The 12815-nt window shown below is 43.8% G+C and overlaps 1 long non-coding RNA gene across 1 annotated transcript in view; it reads right to left on the bottom strand.

Moving 5' to 3' along the window:
* LOC111261616 (uncharacterized) overlaps window positions 1-3888 on the bottom strand; it is a 57216-nt gene extending 53328 nt beyond the window's left edge. The window contains exon 1 of the long non-coding RNA XR_002681109.2: window positions 2117-3888. This is a non-coding gene — a long non-coding RNA (uncharacterized LOC111261616). The remainder of the gene's footprint in view (window positions 1-2116) is intronic.
* Between the last annotated feature and the right edge of the window lie 8927 nt (window positions 3889-12815).

Here is a 12815-nt window from a genome sequence, read left to right on the forward strand (position 1 = left end):
CACACGAAAGAAGACAAGCATGGTGACACTTGGAGTCGCTGGCTCCTCTTTATGTGACAGGCTGTGGTGCCGCCGGTGGCAGCGGCTGTAATATCAACAGTAGTGATTTCTTTGTCACTTCTATCATATCTGCGCTTCTGATACGCTACTTGCTGTTGCCGTTGCTGCCCTTGGAGACAGCGCGAAAGCGAAGTTGTTCCACTAGACACCTCGCCGTCTAGCCACCTGCCAGCTCTAGATCACTGCTCGCGAGGCAAGATTATTATGTTGGTCTTTATGCGCGTTTGGTTGTCCGTCTTCTAAATATTCTTTATACGCGCTATTATGTATGCGGCTGACCGTTCGTGGCACTCGTTTCAGCGATGCGCGCCATCTTTGCCCCCGTTGTACATCTGTATGCGACGTGGTGTAGCTACAGTTACTGTTACCGCTATTAGTGTTATTGTCGCTAGTGATGCTATCGTTGTTGTGGCCTATCCTTGCGTGATTTCCTTGCCAGCTACATTTTCGAGCCACTTTTCGGACGACCCGTACGCCGGCCTGGTTGATGGGTCGACTTAGGCCGTAGTTCTAGTCCAGCAAACAGCTATCTAGCCGTCAAGCTTCGTGTGTATTAGGAAGATATGGTTTGTGCGGTGTTCGTGTGGTGGAGTGGCTCTCAGCAGGGCGTATGTACGTCTGCGGAAGCATGTATAGGTAACCAGCGGACTTCCCCAGAAAGTCTTTGGACACTTGTCCTTACCGCGGATATCGCTTGGGATTTTACTTTATGCCGGCCTATATTTCCGGCGAAGTTGTACCTACTGAAACATTCTGTGCGGCGCAGCTATACAACGACGAATTAAATAAAAGCAGCTATCGAACAAGAATATGTTGATTCATATTTGCCAAAGCAATGAAAACACGTATAAACCCTATTGTTCATTTAAGCATATCGTTATGACCCCGTTTGCAATGAAAGTGCTACTCGTATGTGGTCAGATATAGATTTATAATGAAACGGTACATGTACAGGTAAAATCTGCTGTTAAACACCAATTGGTAGCGTTTTATCAGCATAAAACTGCTACTTTACTATAGGCCATACGATGACTGTGTTCGAAAAAAATGGCGAGTGTATGTAATCAATAGCCGAGCTTTTCATAATCGACTCGAACAACAACTACCAGCGTAAAATTATCTGGAAATATCTAAATATTGTCTCGTCTGTGAATAGTAAGCTATCGGCTTTGCTTTCCTTTTTCGTTGTCACTTTGGTCTCATTGCTTGCTCTGATGCACTGGGAACACCGGCGTATATTATATACGGCGTATATATGACAGACAGTATATTAAATAGCGGTAGGCGCCATTTGCTTCATTGTGTGATTCTATGTAACCGCACCGGAGATATACGTGACTACACAAGTCCCGCTTTTGTCTGAGTCTCTTTCTATAATCTGCCTACTGTTATTCAAGGACGCACGGCTATCGGCGCTTAGAATGTAATTAGGCCACATTGAACGGTATCAGTCAAACTGTGAGTACCTGGATGAGCCAGTGAAGGGGTACAGATCTCAACCCGAGGAGACGAATGGGATCAGGAGCTGTGGGGATAATTTTTAGGTGTTTAAGCAAGATTTCCTATTGAATGCCTGTGATGTACATATAGTAGGTGACCGTTTCAGAAAAACCGTAGTAATTGGAGAAAATTGCGCTATCCTGACATGGGCCAGACCTATAGACGGTGTAGAGATGCGTATACCCGCCTACAAGTCATTATCTGGCATCGATAGAGCTCGGATAGTACCTCACATTTGATACAGAAGCAATTTAAAAGAGGACTGGTTCAAGAATGCACCGTTTTAACCGTTTTCCTCCAGCTTGACTGGCCATTTATTCAAATCAATAGACGAGGACATAGAAAAAAAATCTATATGAAAAAACTCGAAACAAAGTGGAATCTCATGCGCGAGTCGCTTTTACTTTTGGTGCACCCAGTGCCTATCAGCAACCCGTTTAGAAGAAGCTAGGAATGCAGAATTTTCGGCGATATATTTAGTATTCTGCAACATAATCAGCATCACCGTCATTATTATCTAGAACCAGGATAGCTTACAATCGCACTGCCAATTTACCTTCCGCGGGCTAGATGCTTCCCATGTGCTAAGATCATTTGCAGGCCTGTTCGTTCATCCTCGTTGTGGATCCCACGTCAATGCTTTCTTGCTGGCTGACCCACGCTACGGTCACATCGGCCTGAACACCATCATCCCCACGGCCACAGCGCCTTCACTGCTATACAGGGCTCGTACAGCGGAATTTCACGACTCTGATGATTTAAGGTGACCTGCATTTGTGACCGTTTGTCTGTTTGTTAGACACACCACGAGCGCACAAGGTCTGTTGTTGTTTATTGGCGCAGCGATTGCCATCGTTACGCTTAGGTTGCTACTGGCGACGGTGCAGTTTCTGCTCGTGCTGACAGGGTTGCCAGCAGCCCCCAGCTACTAGTCACTTGACAATGCCAACGGGAACGGAGCTACGATGACAACGGGTCAGGTCACGGAGTCAGGTGTTTCGAAGTCAGTCAGCTAACGGGACTGCTGCGAGACAGGGAGCGACACTTTCACGGAGTCAGCTAAGCACGTATTAGGCCCGTTGTTATTAAATGATCCGCTAAGACTCACCCGCACACCTATTCAGCACGAGAATCCCAGATACGGACAGAAATATGAATCGACGACGCGACAGATTTGAAGCAAGGTCATCGTCATTGTCGTTTGCCGATGACGACGGAGCTTCCAAAAAACGACTAACTAACTGGTGATAGATTTGCTCCTGGTAATAGTGATGGTGTAAGCGGTGTAGCAGCGGCTTATCGGCCGCGCCATTAACGTTCGTATGTGTCACGGTAGATTTTACGAGCTGTCAGCTAGACGTACGTACGTACGTCGTGTTTGTTGATGCGGTCTGAAGTGAAAGTATTATAGTTGACGTAGACACGACGAGAAAACGAAAAATTTCGCTAACCAAGCTATTAACTAATTGTTAGGTGTAGTGACGCGACACATAGCGAGTGGTCTAATGACGAAGGCCAGAAGCGTATGGACAACAACGTAAAACAGATGTTGACGAGACTATGGCCAGATGAAGATGGGCATTGTGTCATGCCACCAATAACTAATTGCAGGATAGTAGACAAAAAAGCGCCAGATAAAGTTTCAGGCAAATGAAAGCCATTGCTTAAGACGGTGATGACGGCTACGATGGGCGACCAAATTAATACTGATATGAGCCTGGTGATAATGCGCATTCAGTTCAGGGATCAGGAAGATGCTAAAGTTCATTTGCTGGTACTATGATCCTGATGATAGTGCCTAAGGCTTTTGGGGCAGTTGGGTAATACGGTATGGGTTATCCTCAAATCAGTCGGCAAAAGGGATTTGCTGGGGCATATACGAACGTTTTGGCAATTACGGTAATTGCCATGCCAATAGCTATCTCGAGTCGTCTAGAAATTCAAATTCGAAGGGCAGCCCATTTAGCAAGTGGTTATGTATTATATAATACGCCGATAAACCGGTGATAATGAAACACAGCCGACGTAGTGCAAGATTTAACTTTGTAATTATCCTTCCCTCCGCGATGGATTTTGGTGCTTGGGTGCCTCGGTACGCGATTCAATTACAATATCAAAGCTAAACGCATACTGCCTATTGCTGTCGCAAAAGAGGTAAAACCCCTTGAATATACCTCACAATGGATAAACGGAATGCGATATAGGTAATACAGGTCGCGGGTGTCTAGACGGCCAGCAGTAGGATAGATTTTCCTGTGATGGATGGAAGGTCCGTTTCTTAATGGTCGTCTCTAAGAGCTGCATCACGGTGTCTCAATCAAGCTACCGTCGGATGTTACTAGAGGAGCCTGCCTCATATGTAGGACGTATGTACCTGAGTTCGATGCGTATCGGATGTTTGCGAGTTCGCCTCATAAACAAACGACTGGCTCTTCGACCAGGTCTCACTTTGGTTTTTGATTTCGATAGAACCGTGGAAAGAGACTGCTTAGTTGCAATAGTACCTAACCTTGTATTGCTGTTGCTAGCTTTGTGATTCGTTATAACTCTGTGTGGAATTAATTTTTGTTTTTGAAAGACCCCAGCATATTTACGTAAGCAAAGGCCTTTAACAGATTTAAAAACACTTATTATTTGGCAAAAAATAACAGCATTTTTCAATCGATTTTTCTGTCATTCAACAATTTCACGTTTAAATTGTCATTCGAACATTTATATATGTACATATTAGAACAGTGTTGTCCAAATTCGTCTATTGGTCAGCAATGAATGAGCTGTCTTTCGATGCTTGACTCTAGCCTTGACAAGGTCTGAGCAATCTATCCAGTGTGAAGCCTTTATAACGATAACATTTCGATGCAGACAACATATACGGTTATTTCAGCAGGTTTCTGCTTGGCCGCAAGAGTACTCGACGGCCAGTTATAATGATAAGCTTAACAACTAATAATCATCAAAAAAGAAGGGCGTACCATTCTCACTAAAAATTCACAGGAAGTCTAACCTGTTTATATGCCTTACGTGTGAATCGTGCTTGATTTCGCAGCTAAAGTTGAACATTTGTCAAAGTTCAAGTAACAACAAGGTGACCAAAATGCTGTTCTGACGTTTCAAATATGTTGCATTTATCTGGTAACACCCCCCCCCCCCCCCCCCCACCGTCGCCGCTGCTGCTGTTGCCGTGATCGTCTTAGTTGACCCGCCAACGCTGTGTCGTTCTCAAGATGACGTGAAGGTGAAGCAAAACCTGCGGGAGTGATGGCGACTCTAACAAGTTTAGGCTAAGTCGAGGAGAGACCTATAGGCTTTTGATGCCGAATTACTCAACTCGGCATTAAGTTGACTACGTGATCTGAATAAGAGAGATGAACTATATAATATTTAGTAAACGCTCGTTATATACATTGTATAGAACGTGAAAGATAGGTATAAGACCTATCGTTCCTTATAGTTACCATTGTGACAATTTTGATCGTTGTCTTCAGCAGAACATTGTCTGCACACAGCATCGGTTCGTGTAGGATAAACGAATTGAGGAAGAGTGTATGTATGTATGTATGTATGTATGTATGTATGGTGCTCGTTTTTATGTACACGGCTTTTACTAGATAAGCTTTAATTTCGCACAGTGCAATAGATGGACTCAAAGTAAGCGCGATCAGCGTGGCTTTTTTTTAGCGGCCTTTCGGTTGGCTCCGTCTTAACAATGCTCCTTTAGTTGAAAATATTGTCGATGTTTCCAAGATGTCATTATCTAGATAGGGGCGCGCAGAAAGATGGCATCGAAAACGCACAAAAATAGTACTGAACGACGCTTCCTTTGTTCAGATCTAGTCTTTGGAGTCTGTAGAAATTGATGGCAGCCGAGGCAACACTTCTGTACTGCTGCTGCTGCGATGGGAGACGGACAACAAACGTCTTTCCCTCATCTGCTTTTAACGATTACAGCGGCAGCACATACAATTATGATCGATATACCTTTCTATAGCAAACAACAACAGCGTTATAGAATCATTATGTCATTTGTTGTCAGTGTTATACGGTTTCTTTGGCTGTGACTGTTTGACGCGCCTCTCAAAAGAATGCTTGTTTCACGTCCTTTAAATTAGCTGCAATAGAAATTTACGTGTTTTTGTTGTTTTTATTATTGTCGTTGATCTTGGACTGTCAAACGGCGACTTAGAGAAGCGCACTGGTTAACCATGCTTGACAACTTTGTCATTGAAAACAACGCCGAGAATAATGCGCGCCGCCCGCCCGACCGACACCTCTGTATATACCATGTACGTAGGTGTTTTACATTCAGACAGATACGCGCATTTTACCAGTTGTTTGGTGCTTTCTCGTTAATTCGTTTTGTCTACAGTGGTTATTTTTTTGCTCTCTTTCATGTCTTATGACTGCTTGATGCCGTTATGTCTTCGTCCGCTTCATGCGTGATCCATTGACAATAATGCTTTCGAATTCGGTGCACGGTGAAAGCTGCCGCTTTGCGGGATCGCGTGCGCCTGCAGATGCTAGGCATAAGATGTTGCGATTTCATCGGCGGCAGTGTCTGCCGCCGATGTGAAGTCCAGGAGCCCGGACACCCCAAGAAAGTTACGGGTACTGCTTGGCGACTGTGTCATAAATAAAAAAAAAAACGGACCATTGAAAACGGCGCCACCAGACTATTAAGATCACGTCTATAGGACGACATCAACATCCTTAAAGCTGCTGTAATACTAGTGTTGGGCAATGTGCTGGCTAACTGACTGGCTGCCTACAAAGCGTCGTCTGGAAGGCGCTTCGAAAGGTACTGCACGACGAAACCAGGCGACGAACCCGTGGGACCAAGAAGACAATGAGCTAGTCAAACAAAATGAAGATGAAGATCGTAAAAGAAGCACTTGGTGCCATGACGGGAGTGGATAGCACCGCGCGACTAGGAAGAACGACGAGGATAGAGAAGACCCAATCGAATAATGCACGGATAGGCCTGCAAGCAGCTAGAGTTGAAGAATTTAGGATTCGTTATAGTTTACGCCAGTGCTTTGCTGCCAAGTCGAACGTTTGTCTGCTATTGAATTGTCGACGAGAACACGGAAGTCTCACGAGAGCTGCCATATGAACAATTATATTTTTTCAACCAGAAGAACACTATAGAGTTAGATCGCATTCATCTTACTATGCATTAGTCGTCTGATCGGACCATTTTCTGATTGCCGCTATAGCTTAGCGTTGTTGGTAGGTGGAACGAGAGCGACGGCAGCAGGAAATACGGATAGGTCAAGGAAATGATGCAGATATTATCATCTCATTAGTAGCGTCTATGGTTATGATGACGGGCAAGGACATAAATATTGTTTTTCCTAATTAGAAAAACAAATGATTACCAGTAGTATAATCAATCCGATTTGCAATAGTTGCTATGTGCGTAGCTGTGGCTGGCGATAATCCTATGTACTATTAAACCCAATTCTATTCTTTGATGCATCCTGCATTCGATTACCAATAGGCCTTTTTCGGCGTGCAGGTTAAACATGAGATAGCAAGAAACGGCCGAACTAAGCTGAAATCTAATTTAATAAAAAATTAAATTAAAAAGCCACGATATTCACCAATAAAACAAGCGAAAGCCACTTGAAAGCAATGTTTTGGAATCTGATAGCTTGATTGTTAGCGTACTTACCTAGGGACACATCGTGGTCTAGGTTCGAATCCGGGTATAGACACACGGTTCTGGAAGCCAGCCAACCGTCTAATGCAATGCCTAATGACGACACTGGACGTAGAAGTCGAGACCGAAAAAACAGTTTCTCAGACCGCTAGACCTTTCCGAGTTCAGTAGAGTCCTAAACGCGGTATTCAACTCGGTCTAATGTGGAACTAAGCTGAGCACAAAGTCCTCGTATCATTTGGGCTGCGCTTCCACGGTCTGTCGGGTCTGAATATCACTGATTTGCATTGTGGTCGTTATAACTGGGACGATTATTGCCATAGCTATCCAAAGCTGGTGGCGTGCAAAGGCACGGGTACAAAACCCCGGTACAACAAGAGGCCCACAACCACCGAAAGACAATAAAACAACAGATACTGAATGACACATGTGAGTGGAACAATAAAATGACAGCTGTTCCCGCTGACGTTGTCGTGCAAGTAGTATGTAGGCGTACATATAGTTAAGTTAAACGTAGTGGCGTCTCCTACAGCAGTAATAGTTATCATTTCGGCGTTTTTCGTTTGGCCTGCAACCGAAGTTGCTTCCTGGCACCACTTGATACTCTCCCTATCAAGAGATTTGTGTGGACGCATTATTTTAGCACTAACTAATTTGATTATTTGTCTTTACGTTTTCTATCTTGTCAAAGGTAAGCACTTAACCAGCACTCAACAAACATTCTACCCTAGGCTATCTGTCTAGTCATTGCGGCTGTCGCAGGAATACGCTGGTCGTACAGTCGATGCAGGAAAGCAGCTTAAGTCTATTTATATAGATTAATACACTGCTTTGAAATTTGGGTATGCGTTCCCCATAAAACTTTTCAGTCTTCAATCGAAAGATTGACTAGGTCATAGACTTCAGAATGCGGTGGCTAAAATTCTCTGTGTATGAACAAGGAACGTAAGAGAAGGGCAGTGTTACGAGAGATGAGGAGCGACGAGCCACTCGAGCCTGTCCCTGTTTCCCTGGAGAACTCGGCGAACTTCTATATCAGCAGCGAAAACACTCAAAACAGAAGCGGCGCCGATAGAAGTAGCGAAACAAAAAACCCCCGTAGACCCGTTCGCTCCCATTACGTTCACTGTTTTGTCTCGTTTTCTTTAACGTTAACCTTCCAACGAGGTTGAACGATTGCTCTTACATGGATCGAATGGGCCGACTAATCGGCTGGGTTTGTGGTAGTTTTCCAGGACGATTACATAGATTAAAGCAGCAAAAACACATGCGAGAAGAAGGCTGAGCTACGGAGGGAAATGTGAGGTACGAAACGGTTATATAAAATGACAACAATGCAAGCAAATAGCTTAAAAAGAGAAAACGTAGGACTGGAGAAAACGATGTTTAGAGGGGACGGTTGTAGGAGCGGCTCTCCTTGTTGTAAAAACAACGGAAATCGTAAACGGTGTAATTAGAGAAAATCGAAGCGAAGCTAAAAAAAATAGAGGAATCAATCACAAACGGTTAACAAAATTATTTTGAATAGCAAAAATTAGTGATGATGACGATTATTGAAGTTTACTGTGAAGATTATGGATAAACATCTGTGTGTTCCTTGCAATTCACAATTGTATTCTATATCTTCGGCTGATCGATGTTCGTATTCTGATGCCAGTCAATGGTTCTTCGCGTCTTTGTCGGTCGGCTTTCTGAAAATTTACTGATAAATGCCAAGGCTAAGGATCCGTGTCAATCAGAGCCGCCTTTCCGATTAGTTAGAACGGAACCTTGGCTCACATGCGTGACTACAGGTCCTGCACCCAGGACACGATAGCCCTTATAACTGGAGATAAAAATCTAACCATACTGAGAGAAGATTTGTCGTGGTTGTCGCAGTCGGTAATCGTACTTTGATTTGCTGCCCGACTTTCAGCCTTTAGGTCAGAAAAGAAAGTTCACTTCTATAAATTGCCTATTAGTTTACACCGAAGCCAAGGGCCAAGTCAGTTGTGTTTTAATGTCGACTGAAAGAAAGTATGGTAGAATAAAAAAACAAGAGACGAAGGATTGTTGTAGTGGCTATAATCATCGATTCTCTCAGAAAAGGTTGTATTTTCTCCTGCGGAGTCTTCACGGTCCTCAACTGTAAGCGAAATTAAGATGAAGAAATCGAAGAAAACGCCATTTACTCTTCTTTCGACCGCGCCCGTGCCTCTAGTAATGCTGAAGGCTGAACGCTGGAGATAACCTAAAAGCGCTGTAGAGCTACTAAAGATGCACAATACTAAAATCTTTGGTTGCAGGGCTTAACTGCTCACAGCAGGGCAGAAATTGTGCCCCTCTATACAGCTCATGAATATCTAACGACAGGATGGACATGAACGGTACTTACGTGAGATGGTTTGGTGACCCCCTGCCGATCAAATTTACGCAACTAATATTTCCCGTTGGACCAAGAATACTATTACCATCGGTAGAGATACAACGAACTAGCCGAAAAAATCGTAAAGCACAGGAAGAGCGTTTCTTTGAATGAATTAAAGCCATTTGTGTTTCGACATATAAGAAAGAAACAGCGTATAAGGACGGTCATTTCGTCTTAGTCGACGAGCAAAAGGCACACGACGCACAAACGGGGCAGGGCCAGGCGGGTGACGCCAATTGTTGCGTTAAGGTTAAGGTTCGATTTAGGCAGCAGGCATGAAATAGAGTTCGATATCGGAGGCAATGCCCAGCGAGGAAACCGGAAGCGGAAACTGTTTTGGTGCATCGTACTTCACTTCTGTCCATCGAGCTGTTGTTTTTGTTGTTGCGGTTAATGCTACTGCTAGCAAGGGCAACGACGGGCGATCGTTAAGCAGGCGTCACAAGAGGTCTGGTGGCGTGCTCTCAGCTATAATAACGGTCAACATTAACCTTAGGAAATTTTCCTAAGCCTCCTCCTTGCAGCGTTGCAACAGCAATCGCTGCGGTGATCCATAGCGATATTGTCGAGGAAGAAGTTGGCAAGACACTCAAATATATAATCCAGTTACTTTTATTGTCCATGCCATCGAGTGTCCGATTAATTATACACATGCCATTGATGGTGCTGGTCCAATAATCACGGGACGGCTTTCCTTCAGGCAGTGTACCTCGATGTGAGTGAATGTATATGTGCGTGCGGGGAGAGTGTCTTATGTTAATGACGGCAGTGGTAACATTGGCAAAAGTAAACTGCTTTATTTGCCAAGGGGTCAACGATACCTCCTGTTTGGATGTAATCAGCCATCCCGCGATACGTCCAGAAATCTACCATAACATAATAAAAAAAAATAAGATCGTAAATTGATACTAAGTGCGTTTGTCACTTATGAACAGGTCACCACGAGCCAGAGCACGGCATACAAAAAGAGAACTTGCTATAAAAATATGTTCGTTTACGGATAGCGTACCTCTCTATATGAAAGGTGCTGTTATGCACGCGTCATCCATTATCGTACTTGTTCCCATCATTTTGCTGAGAATGACGTTTTACTAGAGAATTGTTTTTAACTCCTGTATTCGATTCTGTATAAACAGTATAAACATTGTATTAGAAATCGGTTTATCAGATTTTTAGCTGGTTCCTAATTTCAAAGTACACAGTCTATAAATCACAGTAGCAGGAGATGATGTATCCGCATGTATAAGATAATTACGGGGTCGACTAAGCCACATTCTTCCGTTAATATCACAAGCGGTTGTATGTAATTTTGGCAAACAAAAGTGGATCTAGATTCATCTCAAACGTACAAAGTCACCCCAGCAAAAATATCTGTGCCATTTATGTTTCCAGTCGCAAGCACATACAAACATACAAACTTTGCCCCCGCAAAAACCTTGAGCGTTCTTAGATTCGTTTCATTCTGTCTAATACTGAACGTAATTGGGCACATCCGTGCTTGGTTTTGCTGTAATAGTCCTCTGTTTAAGCCGCGAGGCAGAAAGCAGCAGGACCCATTCAGCTTTTAGGATACTTTGCCTTCGCAGATATTTGCCCTCACACAATAAAGTTTTTTTCAATGCATACGAAATGCTGTCTTTTTTTTAAAACTACCACTTTTCGTTGTGGTTCCGATTTATCATTAAAGTACGAGGTACTGGAATCGTGATCAAGCTACGTTGAACTAACATAGAATTAGTTCGTGAATCGATTTATGCTGGTCCATATAAAATGTATAGAATCCGGATATTGAAAATCCCAATTTAATTATATAAACCGATATCTGACTTGCCAAATAATACCTTGCTCCTCGTTTCTTAGGCAAACAGGCACAAGCCAAAAAGTAGGTCATTGAAGTAGTTTTCACCTATTCACCGGGACTTTCGTGCCACAAAATGTAAGTGCTCCGTAACCTCCGATAGTCCTGAACTGTCAACTGAACAAAGTTTGCAAATCGCAGAAAAGACCTTCATACGGCCAGCATCAATGACCGCGGTCCTTTATAACTATGAAAGAGGTCCTGCTGTTTCTGGCGAAGCCCTCGCAAGGGGGAACGGAAGAAACTGTAAGAATGCATTGACCGCTGCTACAAACTTACGCTGTGCCCTTGAATTTCCAGGAGAATCTAGAAATAGTAGCAGCTGTACTAGCACTCGCGCTTTTGTAGCTTCCTTTCGCCCACGAAGAAGACGTGACGAAAAGTATGTTTTCCGCCGTCGACAGACTTCAGTCGGCACACGGCAGGCAAAGTAAATGGATGCTCGCATGTACTTCCAGGCCTTCAAATATCCCCATGCAGCACGCTGCACCTGCAATGCTGGAAGCAGCTGAAGGACGGGATGGCGAACGAACTCTATTGGTTTTGCTGCTGTTGGCACGATATTTCGTATTTTCTTTTACAGGAAGCTTTGCGTGGTTTTCTCGTGCCTGAAAAGCTGAACGCCTCGTTCGTCGCTATGGTTTGTTGCTTCGCGTTATTTTAAACTGCTGGCCCTATGTGGCATTTGCCTGACAATGCTTACCTGTTTGCTAAACCAAAAGCTCGCAGATTAGTACTCTATTTTGTTTTCACTTCTAAGCACCGTCTGTCGTAGTATTTTACAGTTACACTGAACGAAGGAACGTGCCTTTCGTCCGGGAAAAATGAGGCTATTATTGATATGGAAAATTATTGCTGATAAGAATCAAGCTCGCTGCCTGACGCGTCTGCAAAATTACACTACGTGTGCCGAGTACGTCTTGATTGATGTGACAGAGTTCTGCGGAAGCGTACTTCTTGAAAAGGATTGCTGGTATTCTACGACATGCGGAAGCGACTTTAGGAAGTCTTAAACGGTGTTTCGAGTTGAGACTCAACGTCGATGCCGCCACTATTCGACGAGACTAAAATAATTGAAGGCTCGTGGGCATAAACGAGTACGCATATGGTATAGGTGCCAGCATTAAGTTAGGGGGTAGGATGATCTGAGCGACTAATCTGCATTTCTCTGAGCGCATTGCCATCGTTGTCATAGACATGTGGGCAACGCTGAAAGTTTAATCGTGACAGATTTATGAGGTTTTCGTGGCTATGCTGTTTCCCGTTGAAGGAACCAAAAATAACAAGTTGAGTAAGTCCACCCGGGTCAGGCCTTATCGTGGGTACAAGTT

The sequence above is a fragment of the Varroa jacobsoni genome, unplaced genomic scaffold, assembly GCF_002532875.2.
Source record: "Varroa jacobsoni isolate VJ856 unplaced genomic scaffold, vjacob_1.0 scaffold_573, whole genome shotgun sequence".
NCBI classification, from domain to species: Eukaryota; Metazoa; Arthropoda; class Arachnida; order Mesostigmata; family Varroidae; genus Varroa; species Varroa jacobsoni.